Source organism: Aquila chrysaetos, chromosome 3 (genome assembly GCF_900496995.4).
Source record: "Aquila chrysaetos chrysaetos chromosome 3, bAquChr1.4, whole genome shotgun sequence".
Classification (NCBI taxonomy): domain Eukaryota; kingdom Metazoa; phylum Chordata; class Aves; order Accipitriformes; family Accipitridae; genus Aquila; species Aquila chrysaetos.
The window spans coordinates 72,237,035-72,257,746 of NC_044006.1; the positions used below are offsets into that span (position 1 = coordinate 72,237,035).

General features: G+C 44.7%; 1 long non-coding RNA gene across 1 annotated transcript in view; it reads left to right on the forward strand.

Annotated features, from left to right (window-relative positions):
• LOC115339470 overlaps nt 1-16,870 on the forward strand; it is a 30,905-nt gene extending 14,035 nt beyond the window's left edge. Inside the window, exons 2-3 of the long non-coding RNA XR_003922729.1 lie at nt 15,078-15,297; nt 16,275-16,870. This is a non-coding gene — a long non-coding RNA (uncharacterized LOC115339470). The remainder of the gene's footprint in view (nt 1-15,077; nt 15,298-16,274) is intronic.
• The last annotated feature ends 3,842 nt before the right edge of the window (nt 16,871-20,712 follow it).

The window sequence follows — 20,712 nt, forward strand, 5'->3', positions numbered from 1 at the left end:
AGCTGTTTGCCATTAGCAAGTCATGCTCTCTGGGGACTGCTTCTAGGGTAGCTGGGATTTTGGTTTGTTTCTCTTAGGGTCAGCTGTGAAGCATTTGAAGTAGAGACGGGAGGTGGGGAATTGAGTCGGACGCAGCAGGAAGCTGTCGCGGTCTGTGCCGCTTCAAACCGCACGGGAGGTGCCGGCTCCCGAGTCGAGGCGACTGACGCCTGATGGGGTCTGATGGAAAGAAAACTTCCTGAACTGAAGGATGGGCATCTCCTGAAGCTTTGAAACTCTTGTGACGCTTGGGTGCGGGAATATCCCAACTGCAGAAGCAGGCGCAGGTCGGCTAAAAGGCAGTGTGGCTCTGGAGAGACCGGGGAGGGTTGGGAGCAGACACCGCTGCATTTTGGCTGCCCTCAAGAGCTAAAATGATGCTTCTTGTCTGAAAACTGCTTTCCTGCCCTCAGCAGGCCAAACACAACTTTCAAGCCTGGGGAGGTAGATCACCCCAAGGCACAGCAAGCAGCCCATGCTGTGTTGCTCTGCCATGGTCTCCTCACGCTTCCCTCTCCCAGCAAGGGGAAAGGCTGTGCTGCTGAGCCAAAACACTGGAGCAGACATGAAAGGACGTGATCTCTCGGGATTTTTGTTTTATCCTTCTACGCTCCCTTCTGTTGTGCTTTTCTTTGGCTTGTTCAGTCCTGTTTGGTTCAGTTTTTCGCTGTCTCCCTTGGCCAGAAGAGAGGTGGAAATAGCAAACAGCCCGAGGAAATATTTCCAGTTGTGTTGCACACACTGCAGTGCACAGGGATAGCTAAATGGAGCCTTGGGGCTAAAACAGGGGAGAAATAAGAGAAACACCAATGATTCTGAATTAACTTCAAAATGCATCTGTATCTTCACAGTAAACCCATTGAAAACTCCTCTAAGGTTCCCAAAACTTTGGATAATGTCTACAAAGAGGTGTCAAGTTAAAATTCCTGCCTTGCATTAGGCTGGAGTATATAATTGCATATTATATGATTATGGCATCAAGAGAAACTCCAGAGCAAGAACCTTCTTATTTGTTGCACACCATTTGCTTATCATGAAATACGAAATGCACTTACACTTTGCTACAGCCTTGAGAAATCATTATTAAAATCTGTCATTGCAAGCGAAGACTCTTGCTTACTCTAACCACAGCAAAGGCAGTAACGAAGACAAGAATTACGTGTTACCTAACTGAAGGGAAAAGTTCCTTGCCCTAGTTCACCAGACCAGTATAATTTTTCAAGATGCTGTGTCTAATGCTAAGCGTCTGAACACTCTCAGGTTGTTTAGAATCAATTGGCTTAAATCTTGTGTAATGAAAGTGTATTTGCCAAATAGGCTCAAGCTTATTGCCATGCAAATTAACATTTGCAGGGACAAATTTCTAAGTCCTTCCTCTCTTTGTTGCTTCCAAGATGTTATGGATACAATTTTGCACTTGCAGCTATGTGTGGGTGCAGTTCGTGTCATTTAAACTTCTAATTACGGCATCTGATTGCACCCACGTATCTTATCAGCTAGTTAGACACGTCAATGACACGCACCATAACTGCAAATAACTGGGGGTACAAAATTGCATTGGCAATTATTTGCACCCACTGAAGGAGAGGATGGATATAAAGCAGGCCATTAAAGTGTTTAAAATACTTTTCTTACAGTAGCATAAACCACTGCTACAGGAATATTACCTGCAGGAACGTAGAACAAACATTAGGCTGAATTTTGAGCAGCAGCTGGGTTGGCTTTGTAGCACAAATCTAACCAAGGTTCCCTTTATGGGTGCAAAGTGTGTCAGCCAGGTCTGAGTTTACTTACCTGGCTTCCTCTCTTAGGTCTGCTCAGGATCCTGATAGCACCAGCGCTGAAACACTTGCTTCAACCCAGCTGAAGCCAACAACGACGCTTATACTGCACCCTTTAGAAAATGTGCTCTGGCAGTGTCTGAGCCGACACCTGCAAATTCACTGTGAGCACAGTCTGGCTTTTTAAGCAGCCTCAGGGCTTCTCTTAGCAGCCAGAGGAGATATGTCGACGGGGCTTATGCTTATATTTAAATTTAAGCTTGCAAGAGCTCTGCTGAATAGGGACATAAATGGAGTGAGGACAATTTAAGCAGAAAGAAAATTAAGCTCTACTCAGGATAATAGGACCTTACTATTATTAATCCAAATAACAAATTGTAGTCGTCTTTGGGACACATCCCTCTGCCCCATTCTCTGTGATCTTGCCTTTATTTCCTGGAACTCTCAAGAGATATCACCAGCACCATGGCAAAATGTAGCAAATACTATGTGATTGTCCTACAACTTTGTGTTAGTCCAACCCTTCGGTACTTGGTTTAGAGACTGATCCTCCGCTGGTGCAGTATGGAAGGATGGTCCCTGACCCAGAAACCTTCCAGGCTGATTCGATTCCCTGTATCAGGCATGGGACATGCAAACAGCATTTGCTCTCTTAGGTTCATGAGTGGCTGAAGGTAGTAGAGGTACTAACAGGAGCTGGAATACTGGTGGTTATGTTTTGAGCACAGCATTGTGAAACCAGATCTGGTTTAATGTCTTTTTTTTTTTTTTTTTTTTTTAAATAGATGTCTTCTAAGTGATAAATGTCCTCATTCAGAAATGGTGTACATTTTACCATGGAAGTTTTGCTGTCTGAATTGAAGTCTCCCACAACAACCTAGGTGTATATGTCTTCAGATTTTTTTTTCCCTGTCATGAAAACTTGCAATTTTTCAGGATTAGATCTGAGCTTTGTGAAGCAGCTGTTAACATTACAGGAGCTAAGCTAGAGGGGGGTTGCTCTTAGAAAGAAACCCTCTCAAAAGTGGAAGACAGTAGGGAGCACAAATATTTACATCTGCAAATACCAGTGGTGATGAAGAGGTCATACCTTGGAGCTGTACTGATCTAGCTTCTTGGAGTCTGGCCCTGATTCTTCTTTAGAAAGAAAAGGAAAGAAATGAAAAAGAAAACCTGGGAGGACTGTCTTCTGTTCTCATTTACCCTGGGGTAAATCCAGAGCAAATTCAATGATCCAAATGGAACTAGTCCAGATTTCCGCTGGCCTAAATGAAAACATTGTTTTCATATACTAGTGGGGAATTCTGCCTTCTTTAATACCATACTTTTAAATTTTGCTATCACCATGGGACACTGAAGTTTTATTTTTTGGCTTATATTTTACCCATGAAAGAATTAATTGCTTCAGCTTCCTAGAAATCATTGCATGATTCAATTTACTCTTTTTCATGGCTTGTTCGAAAGTTGGGCTTAGTTTTCACCACAGCCGCTCCCTACTCTAAAACATTATTTGTATCCATAAACTACTGCATGTAGGGAACAGCCAGTGGAGAAGTAAAATAAACACAGTATTGCCTTTTAGCTGGAGTTGCACTCTGCTCCCCAGAAGGGATAACATTTATAAATCAAACATGGGTTTAATTAACCTTCCGTCTTTGCACAGGATTACGAGGGCGGGCACAGTCCCACTGATTTGAAGATGCAAGGTGCTCACACGACTACGTCACAAAATTTCAGGGATTCAAAACAATAAAATAAAGCATGGTTTAATAAACTAAGTTCTGGGTTCGGGGCTCTGCCAGTGCTGGCCCAAAGCCGTAAGAGCCACTATGAAGTAATTTCAAAGCAGCGTGAGATCAGAACATGGTGCCCAAAGTGAGTATTACTGTTTTTTACACAGCAAAAAAAGATTTTTTTTTTTTCCCAGATGAAAAGACAGCAATATATGTTCTGGCATTTGAAAGGGGTTTGCATATACTTTACCATCTTGCAGTCTGCAATCATACACACTTATCCTTAACCTGTCATTTCAGTGAGTGACACTACTGTAGTCAGAACCTGATTTCTCCCTATTGAGAGAGAGAGAGGAAATTTTTCTTTGCTTTGATAAAATGCTGTATCCTAGTTGAAAGGCATCCTTCCTGGGAAGCCCCTCTTTGTGCAAGTAGGCAGTTCAGTAACTATTCGTGGGCTAAAATTAACAGTTAGTATAAAATCAGTCAAAGAGGATAGCAGACCCTTTTGCAATGAAGTTAATTAACCACATTAATCAAGATTTGGGTGCCTTTTGAGAAGAAGAGCTCTAGCTCAATCACAAGGTGTGAGTGTTTGATGCAAGAAGCATGGGGTGCATTTCTGGGTGTATCGCAGTAGGGTTGCATGCGATGTTCAGACTGATTTCTGTGGCCTTTAAACTATAAGTCTACCAGCTCTGCCTGTGCTGGGAACACTTTCCAGAAAATTTGTGCTATGGATAGTGTCATTTGAATGACATTATTTCTAGTGGCAAAAAAAAAAAAGACCTGCTATCTACAGGTCACCCCCTTACATTCTTATTTTCATTGCTGTGACTGTTACAGCTCCTGGAAGCTCAGGCTGCACAAATCCTGCAAGCTTTTCTAGCTCAATGCAGGGAACTGGTGCTAGCAGGGGAGGAGATAACAAGAGCTTTGTCTCATGTGGATGGGGCATGAATATTTCCAGAATCTCACTGAAGAAGACTGCAGATAAAGATTAACACTGATGGAAGTGTCAATCTCAGTTTTCTGATTGACTCAGAACTGATTTCCACTTGGCAAAGCGTGTTATGAAGGTGGGCTGACACCTTTGCCCAGAAGCCCTGGTCCATGGCATGGCTTCATTCCTCCACACCCACTGGTGACAGCACTGGTATCAGCTTGGGAAAGTGTTTGGCACTCCCAAGCACCTGGGAGCCCCGGCAGGGTGGGCGGCTCTGCTTTTTATAGAAAAACACGGTGATGCCTGGGAATCTGGCCAAAAGTCTGGGCCCTGGTCCCCAAGGCTAGGGAGACCCCCAGCACTGAAGGGAAAGAGGGGGCTGGTGAAGACAGATTTGCTCTTGGGGAAGAGGTCAATCCTGCCCTGATGCCCAGTAGGAGGGAGAGAAGTAGTTTCTAGTTTCTCATTATTCTGCCCCTTTTGTTTGCGTTTAAAAGAAAATCCAGTTGGCCCTTTCACTGTGGCTCTTGTTGTGCTAGCCTGGCAGGACACAAGACCAACCTTGCTTGACTGATGTCTGCTACTGAGGAGACAGAGCTGCTGGTCAGACGCCTGACTGCAGTTCCTAGCTTTGCTGAAGGATTTTTAACAAAGATTTCCCCTTTTCAGTGCTTCAGTTTCCTTCCTCTTACCCATTGCAATGCTGCTGTATTACTAAGAGTTTGAGAAGCATCTAAGTGCTCCCACTGGAGGACCCTACTGTCAGCTGAAGCTCCCAGCCTCCCTGGTGAATGAAGTATATGGTATATAAAAGGGTGCACTGCAGGGCACAGAGATAAGGCATTGGTAATCCAGCCAGGAGTGCAGATAGGGAAACCACTAAACAAATTGCTCTACAATGCATGATGCACACGTGTGTGTAAAGGACATGTTAATTCTAACTCCATTTTGTGTTTCTTCTCCCCAGTGAGCATTGCTGACATCCGATCTGTGTTCTTCGCTTGTTATTTCTAAGGAGTTATCAAGTTTAAGTACTGTCTTTTTCTGTCTTACAAGAAGGGAATGCTTGAGCCTGTTGATTAAACACATCCCTTGCTTTTCCCTGTTCAGGCACAAATTTCCAGACTCAAACTCTGAATGTAATTTCTATTCCTCCCACACCATGTGCGTGTTGCAGAATTTTACCGTCACGTTCCAAATCTTGCAGTAAAAACTTTTGCAAGTTATTAACAGACAGGATGGGTACTTCAGCTTTGACTGCTCTAGTCTTTTGGGTTGGGCTGGGCTCCTTATTTATTTATTTATTTATTTATTTTAAATGAGGGATTCCAACCCTTGGAGATCTGGAGAAAAAGAGGTTGAGGCAGGATTGCATGTATCAGTCAAGCTTCTTTGCACCATGCTATCAGTCAAGGGAAAACACCACATCCTAGATGACCTTGTAGAAGCTTATATACCAAAATGGATAAGCATGTCACTCGGGTGAAAAATGGCAACCAAAAAGGTACTGAAACTATCTGATCTTACTACAGTGTGTCTAGCAAACTGTGTATTATGGTGCCTCTATTGCTTTGCTATTACACATGTGTACATAGACATGATGCAGTTCGGTGTAGACATTATTTTTAATTCATGGAAACATTAAATGGGAAGCCATTAGGTGCAGGGCAAAACTTGCAATGTGCATGCCTATGAGCAGAGAAATGATTGACTGATTTGCAGAGGACCTTTTAGAGGCTTAAAATAATTCTCAGGGCCAGGCTGTGAACCTCATTCTCCAGGAGATCCAACGCTATTCACACATGTAGCCTCCTTGGCTTCACTGGAATTACTCATGGGAACGCTCACCAGTGGGAGTGGGTGGTGCACAGTCTCGCTGTAAATGCTTGTTTCCCTGGGTTTCTTGCAGCCAAGCAACACTGATAATTATAGTCACCCGCAGGTTTGAGACATGTAAAATGAGGCACTTGGGAGCCCTTCCTGGAGTAACTATACTCCAGGAGTTCCAGCTCCTGCTATTCTGAACATGGGCTTAAGTCTGCTTGCCTGCCTCCCACATTCAGTCTGGACACTGGATTTTCTTTTTCAAGCGATGATTTTGGAACCTTTCTGATTTGCAAGTGATTGATAAGGGGAGGTGAGAAACAAGGGCTTTGCCATCAGTACTAACCACATCCCCTGTTGTGTGACCCAAAACATGGAGTATGTCACCATGGCATCAGCACCCTCCTTGCATCCTGTTGTGTCCCACCACAGTGCAGTTGCTCTGGGGTTTCTTTATGAAGAATGACAGGAGCCTCCACTGTGTGATTTACATCTTCAGTGGGCTAAATGCTCTCTGGAAATGCCTCTCTCTTGAGTATAGAGGGCAACTGGTGTGACTGTCTTCAGGCCACACTCAGATGCTTCATGGGTCTCATAGACCCTGAATGGGCCATCCTGATGCTCACAAGGATCCCTCTGTCAGTATTAGTGAGAAAGAAGAAAAATGTGAGTTGTCCATCCCTTATCTGCGTGTCAAATGTGTGCAAAACCTGGGTACTCTGGATCTAATAAAATTAACTTCTAAGTTCAGGATGGTGGGGAAGCAGGGTGCTGGAAATCCACTGTGCCCCTTAGGCAATGAACGGAGAGGAGAACTGCACCAGCAGTGCCTATATAGCCACAGCCAGGGGTGACTGAGTTGGGAAATCTGAACACCATCAGGAGAGGGCTTCTGCCAAGTGTTTCATTGATGGCAAAACCCCTGATCCTTCTGTGGGGCTCAGCACAGTAAGGAGTACTTTGGGGACAGTGCTGGGGCACCTCTGAGGAAGTGGCAGAGCTGACAGTGCTCCAGAGAAGGCCACAGGGAGCAGCAACCCTAAAGCTGATCTCTGGGAAGGACCCTTTATTCTGTCCTTCAGCTAGGGATGGTGCGGAGGTCTTGGGTCTACAGTGTCCTGTAGAGATGGGTCTGGAGTTGGGGCCAAGGTGGAAGTATCTGGGGGATCACGTTACCCCATTACCTTCTCAAGACTGGAAGAATACTAATGCAAACAATGCTGCCAGGACATCCTGGAGTTAGGGTCTTCAAATGAGATCACATTGCTGATCTTCTCAGTGCTGGGCTTTCTAACTTGACTCTGCTTTTCCCCATCCTACCGCTATTTTGACTGCCAAAAAGTTCCAGTTCTTGTAACTCTTTGTGCTTAGTACTTGGGAATAAGAAAATATTGTACATCAAAGCATGTCCTGGAGGGAAATGTCTTCTCTGGGATTGCACTGAGGTTGCTGATGTTTTTCTATCCTTCTAGTGAATTTATTCAGCCACCTTGAATCTTTGGGCTGGAGTCACTGGCCACCCCAACCCTGTCCTTCGCAGGACAGCAGCCATTCAGCTGCACAAGTTATTGGAGAGGACTAGTTGAGGAGCAGATGGAACCCATGTGCAAATCCTCAGCTATGCTCCTGCCTGAGCTTTGGGCCAGAATCAAATCCTGTATTTGAGCAGCCTTCTGGCTGTGGAGGTGGCATAGACAAGAAGCCGTGCAACGCAGCTTACAAAGCCAGAAGGCAATAGCAGGATAGATTTCATCACTTCCCTTTGGAAACCTCCACATTTCTCTTCTCTTTATTCCTTTTTTCCTTTATGCTGCTCTCACCTCCCTTCACAAGTCCTGTGCAGTGAAGGGGTGAATATCTTTGATATCTTTCTTTCTATCAGGCTGCAGATATGATGAGAGGGAGATTCACCACAGTCTAGATTCACCCATCAAACTTCAGGCGTTTCACCAAGGCTCCTAAATTAGAAGCCTCATTGTACTGACTTACTGCTGTTTGTGCCAGCAGCATCTTGAGAAATGGAGAAATACTGGCATCTTGAGAGCATGATTCACCCTCCTCAGATGTGAATCCCTCTCCTGAGGTGTCTCTCTCTTCTCTGTGACTGTAGCTGGTGCCCAGATAATGACAGTCCTAACTTCAGCGTCTCTGCCTACTTTCAGGTAGGATGCATCTGAGCTGAAATGCCAGATAAGCAAAATAGCCCGTCAGAAGTACGACGGGGAATACGAACAACACAACTGATTCAGTATTTCTTGTGCAAGGAAATAAAGTTATAAGAACTCTTTAGATCTGCTTCTGGGATGATATCGGTCCTTTTTTTCGCCTATCCTCTTGCAATAACCTCTGGTAACCCACTTTGAGCAAAAGCAATGGCAGTCTTTTAGTGCTCACCTTTCAGGACGGCCAAGGAAAAACACTCCCACTCTTCCCCACTGCTAACAGATGAGGTGTCCACTGAAGAAATCAAAACAAGCCAAAAAAAAGAAAAAAAGAAAAGATAAAAAAACCCCAAACCCCTACCAGTAGATAAAGTTTAAAATAAATGGTTGCTGCTTTCCAGGAAAAGGACCTAATAGGAAATATAAAACCTCTTGAATGACAAACCTATATCTACCTTGCTAGCAGGTACCACTTTCCCAAAATATTGATGCTTTTAAGCCTTAATCCATCTGTCAGAGGTGATAGGATACTTTTAAAAGGAAAACACTGCTCCAAGCTATTGGGGGGTGAAAATGGAACGGAGTATGCTAGCAAGATGTGTTGTTACCTGTCTTCTGACAGCTAATGTATCTTTCTTCACATCGCTGCGCCTTTGTCCTCTTCTGTTGCCAGATAAAAACAGAATCATTATGGATGTCCCCAAAGACAGCTTGGTAAACACATATGATAAATTAAGTTCTAGATTCTCCCAGTGGGATCTCGGCGTAGACAACTCAGTGCAGAGTCTGAATGGAGTCCAGGTACATCTGGTCCATGGTTGTGTCTGTAGCCAGTGAGAATGCCAGGACCTTAAACTGAATAAGGGGATTTCTTTCTTATTTGTAGCAGTTCACTCTTGCCTTTTTTTAAGGCTCTTCTGCTTGTGTGCATGATTTGCCAAAAGCAAGGTAGCTTTGACTTTTAAAAGCCACTTAAGCCATTTAAAACATAACTGATGAGCCACTCAGGTTAAGGCACCGTCCACACAAAGTTATAGTCAGAGAAAAGCAAGACATCAAATGGAAAAGATGGTCTGGAAGAAGTGGAGGGGAAGCACATGGGTTTGCAGCTGGAGGAGGAAGAAAAGGACGTACTATCAAGACAAGTTAGAAACTTTCTTCTGGTAACTAAAGAAAAGAGAAGTAATTTTTTTTTTCAAGCAATTTGCGCTCTGTGATTTGTTCTGCTGCCTGCTTGAGGGCATGGTCCCAGGTCACAGTCATGTGAGATACAGGAAAAGCAAATGGTCCCTCAATGAGACATAAAGAAAATGCCTGGCTTGCTTCTACTCAGGAGAATCGAACTGGCCTTGTAGGTCACCTGCTGCAGTAGGACATGTGTGTTTGGGTTCACTTTCCAGCTCCATTACAGATGTCTTGTGTAATTCTGAGAGACTTACTTTGGAGCATTTCTGGAGACCTATGCTATTTAGTAGATCAACCAAACTAATTTTATCAATCTCTTCTGGCCTTAAAATCTGTGCCTTGGCTTCACATTCTCCTGTTCCTTTTTTAAACCTCCCTTGGGCTGCACTATAGGATAACACATAGCCATTCCTCAAGCTGGATTGGCTTCGCTTTTATGGATATGATCAAAATTCTCAGCAGGGGTAAATCACCACTGCTCTACTGTCGGGAATAACGAAAAAGGTCTTACTCATTTAAATAGATGCAAATCAATGGTAGTTTAACACAAGTTAAGAAAAGAATTATACTGGTAGAAAAGTAAATACAGAGAAACAGAAAAGAAAATAATGTTATTTATTACCAGTAGGCAGTGGTATGATGTAGCTTTAAGTGGGCTTACTTATTTCCAACCTTGTTCCCTTTATGGTGTTATTTCCACCTCTGCAGAATGCACATAAACCTGTAGCAATTCAGGAAGGTCCCTTTCATGTCCAATTGTCACTGCATTACAAAGTGTTTTAAGATGCGAGATGGCAGGAAATCCCTTCACTGGGAAGTCTTTCCATTACATCCTGACTCTTGTCACATTTTGTGGAAGGCAGCTAGTCCTGCACCTCCTTCCCAGAGACCTCCTACAAACTTTCACCAGCCCAGCCATCCTGCTGCCTCCCTGCTCTCCACTTGCAAAGAAGCTTCTGCGTGGCTCGTATTTGCTTGCCCATCTCTCATATTCGCAAGCTGCTGTTGGAGAATAGCCATGAGGAATCCTTCACTAATATATTGCCACGTGGTCTCTGAAAATCTTCTTGATATCTGGTTTTCTTGTAGAGTCTGTGACTTTGTTTTCTGATTCTCCTCTTTCTTCCAGGTTTTCACAGGTCCTTAAGACCTTTCCTTTCCCCTTTTATATCTCTCCATGTCAAGTTTCCTAGTTTCTGGGGGAATAAATTAACAATGCAAAGCCTCTCACAGTGGATGTCAAGTGATATTTTTTTTTTTTTTTCCCTTTCAGCCTCAATCTATGACTTAAAAAGAAGCTCCTGTGAAGGCTACAATTCCTGCTAGAAATGCCAAGTTATTTTGGGCAGCAGGGCATATTGGCCACTGATTGTGGCTTTAATGTTTATACACACATGCACACAACCCTGTCCTGCAGACTACTCCTTGTGCACATCCAAACTTCAAGCTAATCCTCATCACAGCGCAAATGACCCAATATTGCAGGAGAACAGATTTTTAAAGACATTTTGAGGATATAGTCTTTAGACAATGCTTGGTAACGGGGGAAAGATCTTATCTGAAAATAGTTGTGTTATTACTGCTGTTTTGCGCTAACAAGAATGGCCATATATGAAGGTATGGCTGTACTGAGTTTCTGACCAGCAGATTTACATGGGCTTTAGTTCCTGCCCTCAGGGATGCAATCTTAGTTAGAGACATGATCTGCAACAGTGAAAGACAGTCAGTCGCTATTGCATGACCATCTCAATTCTGGGGTCTATAAAAGACTGGCAGATCAAAGTCTAGGTTTAGCTAGGAGGATGGAAGGGGGTTTAAAATCCACAAAAGAAAACCTCTGGGAGCATCAGCATCCTTGAACTGGTTACAGAGAGATGGAAAAAGAGTGGGTTAGAGCTCAGAAAAGACTGAAGTCTTGGGTACTTCGGTCTACCGTCTGCTTGGCACATGCATTATCAAATGAAAAAAAAACACTGAATGATCTTTTAAAAAGAGGAAAGGTTTATGCATAAGTGGCATTTTATTCTGCTTGTTCTTAATGAGGTCAGGACATGTTTAAAAATATTTTCTGAGGTGTCTTGTTTAATGTATAGTGTATGTGTTTAGATCAAAGAACAGTCAATGAAATCTACAGTTTTCCATCTCTCAATGGTTTTTGATTATTTAGAGGCATGGACAATTCCCATGAATACTGTGCCTTTTGGGCTGACTCCATGCCAGACATTCCTGTTTTGATTTCCATGCTGTATCACCTTGAAAAGCTCAGCCCTGAGCGTTGTCCCCAGGTCACGTTTAGCCCTGCTCTGGGAGAAGGCAGAGAGCCGGCAGAACTGACTGTCGGAGGACATCGTGTCTCCTGCTTTGTTGTTAATTTTCTGTAGCAAGCTGCTCACCATCACTCATATTTTCTGTCTTGCTTTTCCTGTCTATGGACAAATGCAGTCATTAAAGTCTAGACTAATTTCTATGGAGACCAGAAGTTCATCAGGACAGGGCTGGTGTATCATTGTCCATATATACTGAACTTAAAACAGTGGGCATCTGCCAAGAGCTGTGCTGTGGCACTTGGGATTGCCTTGAACCAACTTGGACTTGTCTTCCTAGTGTCTCTGCCCTGCTTTTCTATAGACCCTTTGGGATCTCACCACACAGAGTGCAAGAGCTTAATTAAAATTAGCTTAAAAACAGAAGCAGTTGAAAAGATGCGAAAGATGCTGGGGACAGAGCTGGCAAATGCAGAGCCTCAAGTTAAACTGAATTTAAAAAAAATAAGTTTAAATCCACTGAGAGTATCCACACAAGGGTTTCTACCAGTTTAAGTTAATTGGTTTAAAAGAATGCTTTTAATTAATCCTGTGTGTTCCTATAGGTGGATGAAACCTTCCTCGGAGGCAGTAGAAAGTGGCCAGCGTTCTCAGAAAGGGATGATTACAAAAAAAAGCATTTAGCCATCCGCGTCCTCCCCTCCTCCCATGGGAGGAGCAGATAGCCCAGCTGCTGCACCAGGGATGCTCAGTCAGATCCATGAAGTATCATAAAACTTTTTGTGTCACCTGGGGCGAGCTGCTTAACATTTTACCCATTTCTCTGCCCAAGAAAAAAAGGATAATTGCATCTAATTCCCTGGGGTGCCTAAGAATAAATATATAAAACATTATGAGGGGACAAGATACTGCAGTAATGGGGGCCATGTTAAAACTACCTCTTTCTTTCCATGAGCTGGTTCTAATGATGTATATTGCTTTGCAGAGTAGCTACTGGCCATCCATTACTTTTCAGACAATGAAGGCATTAGATGTGTCACCAGAACTATTACTGCCAAACTTGTGATGTATTTTTTTATGAAATTTAAACATTTATGGTGCTTTGCAAAAAATAAAGGAAAAAAAATTAAAAATCTACAAAACCTTCACCCTTAACATCTTTCAACAGATCTTGTGGTGTTGGATGGAAAATGAATTTAACAGGATATTACTGTTCTGTTGCAATATTTCTGGTGTACAACAATATTATAGTTGGTGTTAAACTTTATTACTAGCCCTGTGATAAAATTAGTTCAATATTGGCTTCTTTTATAATGTGGTTTTACAATTGCAACGTGGGATAATGTGATAGTACAAAAAAAAAAAAAAAATTGCAAACAAACCCAAACCCCCTAAACCCAAAAGCATGGAGTGGAGGAAAGGAACAGAAAGTTACATACTGGGAAGGTACAGGACAGGGGTTGCATTTTAATGGAGGGTGCTGTGAAAATTTCTTTCTGGAACGGCTTGAAGCTAGAAGCAGCATTTTGATTATATTATATACAGGCTGATGACTGTCACAGTGAAGTGTCAAACGGGGAGCAGGCAGGAAAGGCAGGAGAGAAGGCAACAATTTCACGGCAGTGACTAAGCCTAGTTTGCCCGGAGGTGAATTTAGAGCAACGTCATCATGCTGTCATTGGCTTCCCAAGGAACAGAGGCTTCCGAAATGGGGCTTTTTGAGGTTATTTGTATACCTAAATTGGGTGAGCTTAACCTCAGAAGGGTTTAGTACATTAGGGTGAAAATACAAGTCTAAGCAGTGTTATAACAGCATAATCAGTGTGTGGTGTTCAGACACCCAACCTGCAACGCTATGCCATGTTCAATCAGACATCTTCCTTCCACTGCTGTGTCATTTGCTATTTCATTTACAGAGCCTGTGAGCTCCTTCAGGCAGATATTGTCTCTTATTTCATGTTTGTGCAGAGCTTGGTGCAACAGGACCTATTCCCTGCTGTTATTTTTGGTTACTGGGCTAGCATAAATCCTAGCAGAGCTAGGATTGGAGAGCTCGGTTCTGAACCGGTGCAAACCTGGGGAGCTCTACAGGAGCCAGGACTAAGCAGGCAGAGAAAGAGGGCAGACAGCTCTGTTTGTGGCAGTTGAAAACCTAAGTCTGGAAGCAGTGACTTCAGAGTTGTGTTTAGGATGGTGTGTCGTAGGTATGTTGTAGCTTGTGTCCTGCTGTGTCTCCAGGTCACCCTTGTCTTAGGGATACCCGTCCCTCAGGGAGCAGCTGGCCCTTGCCGCACCTTGTCGTAGAGTAGAAGATGAAATCAGAATCATCATTCTGGTTAGTATTATATTATTATATCATCTTTTTTTGGTGAAGGTAGGAATTTTACTTCTTGAGAATTATGGCATCTACTGGATGCTGCTATTAAAAGCAAGGCTGAAGTTCCACAAACCGAAGAGCTACACTGTTGTCTGTGCAGATCTCTGTGCTGATTTCAGAAGAAATTTCTGCTAGAAAACTATTGAGCCAACCTGGCTCCAATGTTTCCTCTGCTTCAGCTTAATCTGTTCTCATGTTGAAGCACATGTCTAGTAAAAAGGAGTGGAAGGTGGAAAGAATCTGGAAAATGTATTGCCTACATGAGCAGTGTATGCAGCCAGCAGAAGCAGTTATTCCTAGTAAAGAGCTGGGAATAGTTAGGAACACTCACTGGAGAGTATGAAACCCTTTGGGCTTTGCTGTAAAGATGTAGTGATACAGATATGCGGTAGTTTCCAGAAGGAAAATACAGCTAATGAAAAGGCATAGCAAAATATCAAAACTTGAAGGTGAAGTTCAGACATTCCCAAATTAACAACTAAGCTGCTAACTGCCTGTGGAAGCCTGGGCTGTGCCAGCTCCTATCTAACCCGTTGTGCACTGACACCAAGGAGAGTTTTGCCCTGGACACCAGAGCTAGATCGTGCCAGCACAGACCTGGTATGATACCCACCACTCAGACAAAAAAAAGAGCAGGATAGTCATAAAGACCTGCTCAGCAGAAGGACGTCACTAGCAGAATCTGGGTTTAAATAAGTGGCTGCAGTTTCTGGTGGTTCTAACATGCTTTAAACTCACTACAATTACCTTATTTTGCTGTTCCTAGGTACACAGGCACTTGGGATTTTCCAGACCATGCACCCTTGTCACGCTAGCTGACCCTGAAAGCCTCTTCTCTCTGAGACTCTTTCCCTCCCCCAACCAAACCATGCAGAAGATTTGGGTTTGTGCATAACTTTTTTTGAAGCAAGTTTGTTTGGCTGTGAACTGCCACATTCTCCACGGCATTCAGTCCATTGTGTGCAGCTGAGTTGCATCCCATTTAGGTGGGTTTCAGCAAGCAAGGTGATGGATTGGAGCGCAGTGTCATTCATTGCTCGATGATCTTAAGGGTCTTTTCCAACCTAAATGATTCTATGATTCCATGAGCAACATTTAAGGGAGAAAATAGCCTTGCTGTGGATGATTTGCTTAAAAGTAAGAGTGGCTGAAGGGTATATGAACATGTAGGTGGGAAGGATTTAAAATGGTGAATAATTAAAGCCTGCAGATAAACTGTCTGGTTATTGCTGTAATGGCCTTGGTAGCTAATAGTACTGCTTCCACCCATGGCTGGAATTGGTGGGATGCTTAAGGTACACTGAAGCAGGGAAAAACTTCTTGAAGTGGGTGGTCCTTCACCATAGATGTATACTTGACTTATCTCGCAGCACTGCCAATTGCAGAAAGTACAGTAGAGGCTCATCCAGAAGGACTGGCTTCACCCCTTGGTGCCACCGGTAGACCTGAGCTGACTGCAAACCGAGGCTGCTGCTGGGTGCCACCATCCGCTCTCTGCTCCTGAATGTGCATCCAAGAGCCGCCCGCCTCCACCTCTTAGCTTTCGTCCTCGGGCACAGTATCTCCACCTCACTCTGGTGACCAGAGCCCGTCTCTGTCCTCTCCACCGTCCTCCCGGCTCTCCCGGAGCAGCCGGCAGCCTGCAGCACGCAAGAGTAGGGGTAGGGCTGCCGTAGCCCTCGGCCCCCAAATGCAACCACCCCAGGGTGCCCACCATATCAGGGGAAGTGAGGCCTTTTCAGGGGTGATTAGGAACACAAAGGGCTGCGCCTGACAATTAGAGAGAGGCTGTGGGACTGTGACAAGCATGACTGGAATTTGGAGCAGGCGAGCACTAAAATCATCCGTGGCCACAGCCTCAGCTTTATGTTTCAGCAGCAAGTTTTGAAGTTGGGGGACATGCTTTGTTGGTTTGGTTTCTTTTTTTTTTTTTTTAATGTGGATTTATTTCTTTTTTTCACAGCTTTCTCAGGCAGTTGAAAGGAAATTATGGTACCGAATCAGCCCATAGTGGAGGCAGGAGGTTTTGCAGCATTTAGACCTGGAGCAAAGAACCGGGACCCAGAAACTAACCGTAATGAGAGCGCGTCCTTTCAGAGCCAGCCATCAGGGAGAGCAAATCAATCATGCCCTGCCCTCCGCTGGGACCAGCGAGTGATTGATTCAGCTCCTGTCGGCTGCCCTTATGGACCGGGATGTGCGTGAACATGAAAGGAGCAGAACAAAGGCCCCATTACCGCAGTGGGCAGAGAGAAGGCTCCCCTGCTGCTTGATGCATCTCTCCCTCTCTAAGCTATTGCAGCCTCCCAGTCTTTGTCCTCCTTCCTCCTCTAGCGCTTTGATCCTTCCTTCCTCTGCTTTCCAGCCAGCCTGGCCCCAGTCCCTTTTTCCAGTTCCTCTCAACTGTGATGTTTGCTTGTCGGGAAAGTCCCGATAACCTCACGTAATGACTACTATTCCTGGCCGATCCTTGTGGTCAGCCCTTCTTTCCCATCGATTTTTCTCTCCCCAGCCCCATTCATCCACCCCTTGCAGAAGGAATAAAAAAATAGGCTCCGACAAGTGTCTGCTTTTTGGGATTCGTTATTGGTGATGCACTGGTCTCCTGGTTCTCACTTGTGGTTCCCAATGTCTCTCTCCTTCTGGGAAGCTCCCATTTTTCTTTATTTATTTGTCTTGGGTAGGACCATGGAGCTGAGTCACAGAAGTGGAACGGAGCATGGTTATTTTGGTTTGAAAAGAGTTTCTGTCCCTTCCCACTGCGTAGAGAAGTGTGAAGGGATGAAAATTTGCCTGTGATTTTTCTTCCCTGAACTTCTTGTTTTCACCCACATTATTCTTAGTCCCTGGCTCTTCCCCCTCAGGGCTTTTCTGGGCTCCTGTTGCTGAGGCCCCTCAGCAAATTGGTGGCTGAAACCAGCAGTGCCGAGACGTGAGCTAAACGGTGCAAGGGGCATGGTACTGCTCTCCCTGCTGACAGCCAGCTGCCTGAAGGTAAGTTGCTCTTCTGCTGAGAGGCTAGCAGGGTTTTGGCACCTCAAAGATGGTGTGAAGCTTCATGCTGTAGCATCTCAGGTATCATCTGAGACCAAGGACCTGTGGGGGTCTTGTCCCAGTTCCAGCTGTCCCCAGATGTGGATATTGATGAATATTGAGCGCATCCAACTTGAGTTCACGGGCTTCAGTGTCTTGGGTGTTGCTTTCTCTGGGACTCCTAGAATTCCTGAAGAAGAACACAAATGCTCAGAGCTCCAACAGCCCAAAAGTCCTGCTGCCCTGGTTGGCCTTTGGCTTGTGAAGACAGGTCCTGGTGCTTGTTTTTTCTGTTGCCAGCTCTTGTTTCACCCAGGAGCAAGCACCAGAGCTACAAGCATAACTTCATAAGGCCAGGGGAAGATCTGACCCTCCACGATACCTGGAGTTCAGTAGCCTTCTACTGCCTCTAAAACATGTGGGGTGGTTCAAGGTAAGGAAGGGCATCAACACCTGGCCCTTCCTCTGCTGATTCATGGAACAGTCCTCCCTTTAACATGTCCTTTCTTACTTACCTCTATTTAATCACCCCTCCATTACTCATTTAGTCCAAAAGAAGTTTCTGGTTGTGCTGAGTGAAGAATTTTTATTTCTCCAATCCATATGGCCATGCAAGCTCAGCAAAATCCACTGGTACAGAGAGGCATGGTTAGTATTCTGCAGCTCCATGGGTAGGTTTTGAGGTGGGTTTTTTTCCCCTTTGTCTTTGTGTGGACACACACACACACAAGGAGAGGGCAAAGGCTAAAACCTCAGAGGGGCTGCTTACAGTTTCATCAATATTTCATGATTAAGAAGGTGACAGAATTCTGCTTTATTTAATAAGAATATTCCCTAGGTAGGTCCTGTTTTCCCAGCCTGCTCCTGTAATTACAAACTGTTTGTGCATTAGCTGAACAGCTTCACCGAATTGTCTCCCCCTCAACTGTTTTAAATTAAAGGGTTGACTTTTGCCTTGGTCAGACCCATGCTTTTCCTGGAAACCAGTGACATTTTTCATAGTTGATTTTAAATGAATCAGGAAGGGAAGAAAAGAAAGTGTGAGAGAGAAACCGGGTGAGATCGGGGGAGCTGAATTTCACCCTCTCTGGGCACAGCTTGCGAGCATCAGGCCGTAGTAGTCAAAATGTCAGAAGAGACTCTCTAAATTAAGAATCGTAATCTGGGAGCAGCGGCACCCACCAGCTGGATAGATGGTGGCCTGCAGAGAGGTGGGGATGGAATCACATTAACCACTGCTGCAGCTCTTCGCAGCAGAAGCTCTCACTGACTGTGGATTTCCACAGCACCAAGTGTAATGGGCCAGTACCCGGTTGGCTTCTCAGGGCTGCCACAAAATACCACACTAAGAGCAGGTCTGTTTATTAGTATGCTCAGTGCTTTGCAAGTCCCTTCTGTTTTACAGACAAAGGAAGTATGAGGATCATGGCCATATTTTGAGCTCCCAATGTGGAGATCGGAAGGGGCTACACAAAAACACCCCAGGTCTTTGGTCTCCCTGCACTCCTGCAGCTCAGGCTGAGGATCGACACAACTCCAATGTGAAATGGGGACAGGTCATCTCCATGGGACTGTTGCTACACCATGGGAGCATGCAGTGGTGCAAATAAGGGGAAAAGGATGGCTTAAGACTCCTTAGCACTCCATCTCTCATCTAAGCAAATTTGTGGCAGGTTTAAAATTGTTTCTGTTGCTGGGTCTGTGCTGGCTCATCTCCATCTCCTGATGCTTTGGGGCACAGGATGCATCAGGGGCAAGCACAGGGGTTCATGCTGGGGTTTTTTAACCCATGAGGACCTCCCCTTGGCTGGTGTAACACACTTTCTTCTCAGCTTCTGGGAGGAAAGCTGATTTTCCTCTTGGACCAAGCGATGGACTTCTGGGCCCTAGCAACTCTGCAGCCCTTGGGATTACCCCCCCTTAGCAGGACAGGTTTCATTAGCATCTGCAAGGGATGCTCTTAGCTTGTCTGGAGGTGTCACTGCAGGAAGGCTGAGTCCTTTCAAGGCTTCCCACCATGCTATCTGCTTTAGTCCACGCAGCACAGTCACGGGTTAAGTGAAGCAGTGTTTGCAGTATGGACATGGCAAACAAATGACAAGGTGAGCCGCAGAGGGTCGAGGGAGGATGTGGGCAGAATGACTGGAGGTGGCTGCTGCTGTCCTGCCTCCTCGTATTCATCTGACTTCTTTGTTCCAGCCTTAGGAGGGCAAATTCCACAGGAGATCAGCGATTCAGCCTGCGGCAGGATCAAAGCAGCCTCATTTCCAGGGTTCCTGTCAGATGTTTGGATTCTCTGGCACGGGGACAAAGTCAGGATTTTCCATCAGCTGGGGCACTGAAAGCTGTATGTATTCGTATGTGTGTATGTCTCTGGCTTCTCTCATGCCTAATACTGGCTGGGGGTCTTCACCCTTCCTTCTGCTTGGGGCTCTCTCATCTACCTGGCTGCCTATTTTTATGAAACTTGGAGGAACAGCTTAGCTTTGGGAATGCTTCCTCTCTTTCGTACTTGGTGGCAAGTGACCATTGGGTTCAAAAGTTATTTGGGATGAAAACACACAGGCTATGATTGCATAAACAAGCTAGAAATAACCCTTCAAACCACTCTTCAGTGTCACAACTCCAAGCTTACCTCCCAACAGGAGCTAGAGTGCATTTTACAAAATTGTGATTTTTTTCCCCCCATTTAACTTGAGTGTCTGAATACATGTAGTTGGAAATGCTCGGTAAGTGCCATGAACATGGGTCTGAGTAAAGGAAATGAGTCTGATGTGAACATCACTGCTCACTGGTCTTTTCTCTCTGAACATCATCCATTACAGCAATCCCTCCTTCTCCTGGATAGTTTTCCCTCAGCCAGCACCACATGGAGTCAGTGTGGTGCAGCAATAGGATCTGAACAAACAGGAAGAAACCTAATCTGTGCCTATATATCCCAAAGAACATTTAAGACATCCTGAAAATGCCTTCTGGGACATGGGGACATCCTACAGTAACCTTGAACGTATGGTCACCTTGTGGGGCAGCAGTACAGGTGGCTCAAACCAATGGGCAATATTATGGCCCACAGCTGCCTACATTTAGCTGGGACTCTGGTGATGTGGGCTGGGGTTTCTACCCTCTCTGTGCTGTAGTTTTCCTTTGGTAAAATGATATACTGCTACTGACCTTCTGTAAGGTGCTTTGGGGTCTTCAGTTGGGAAGAACCCCATGAAAATTGCGTATTATTGGGAAGAAGAACAAAAAGCATAAAGTTCAGAAGGTGACTAAAAGAGCTGTTGGCAGTTCAGCTGTCATCTGCGGGCAGTGATACTTTGAAAACCTAACGTCATTAAATGGACACTGTCATGGCTCTGAAAGCTGCT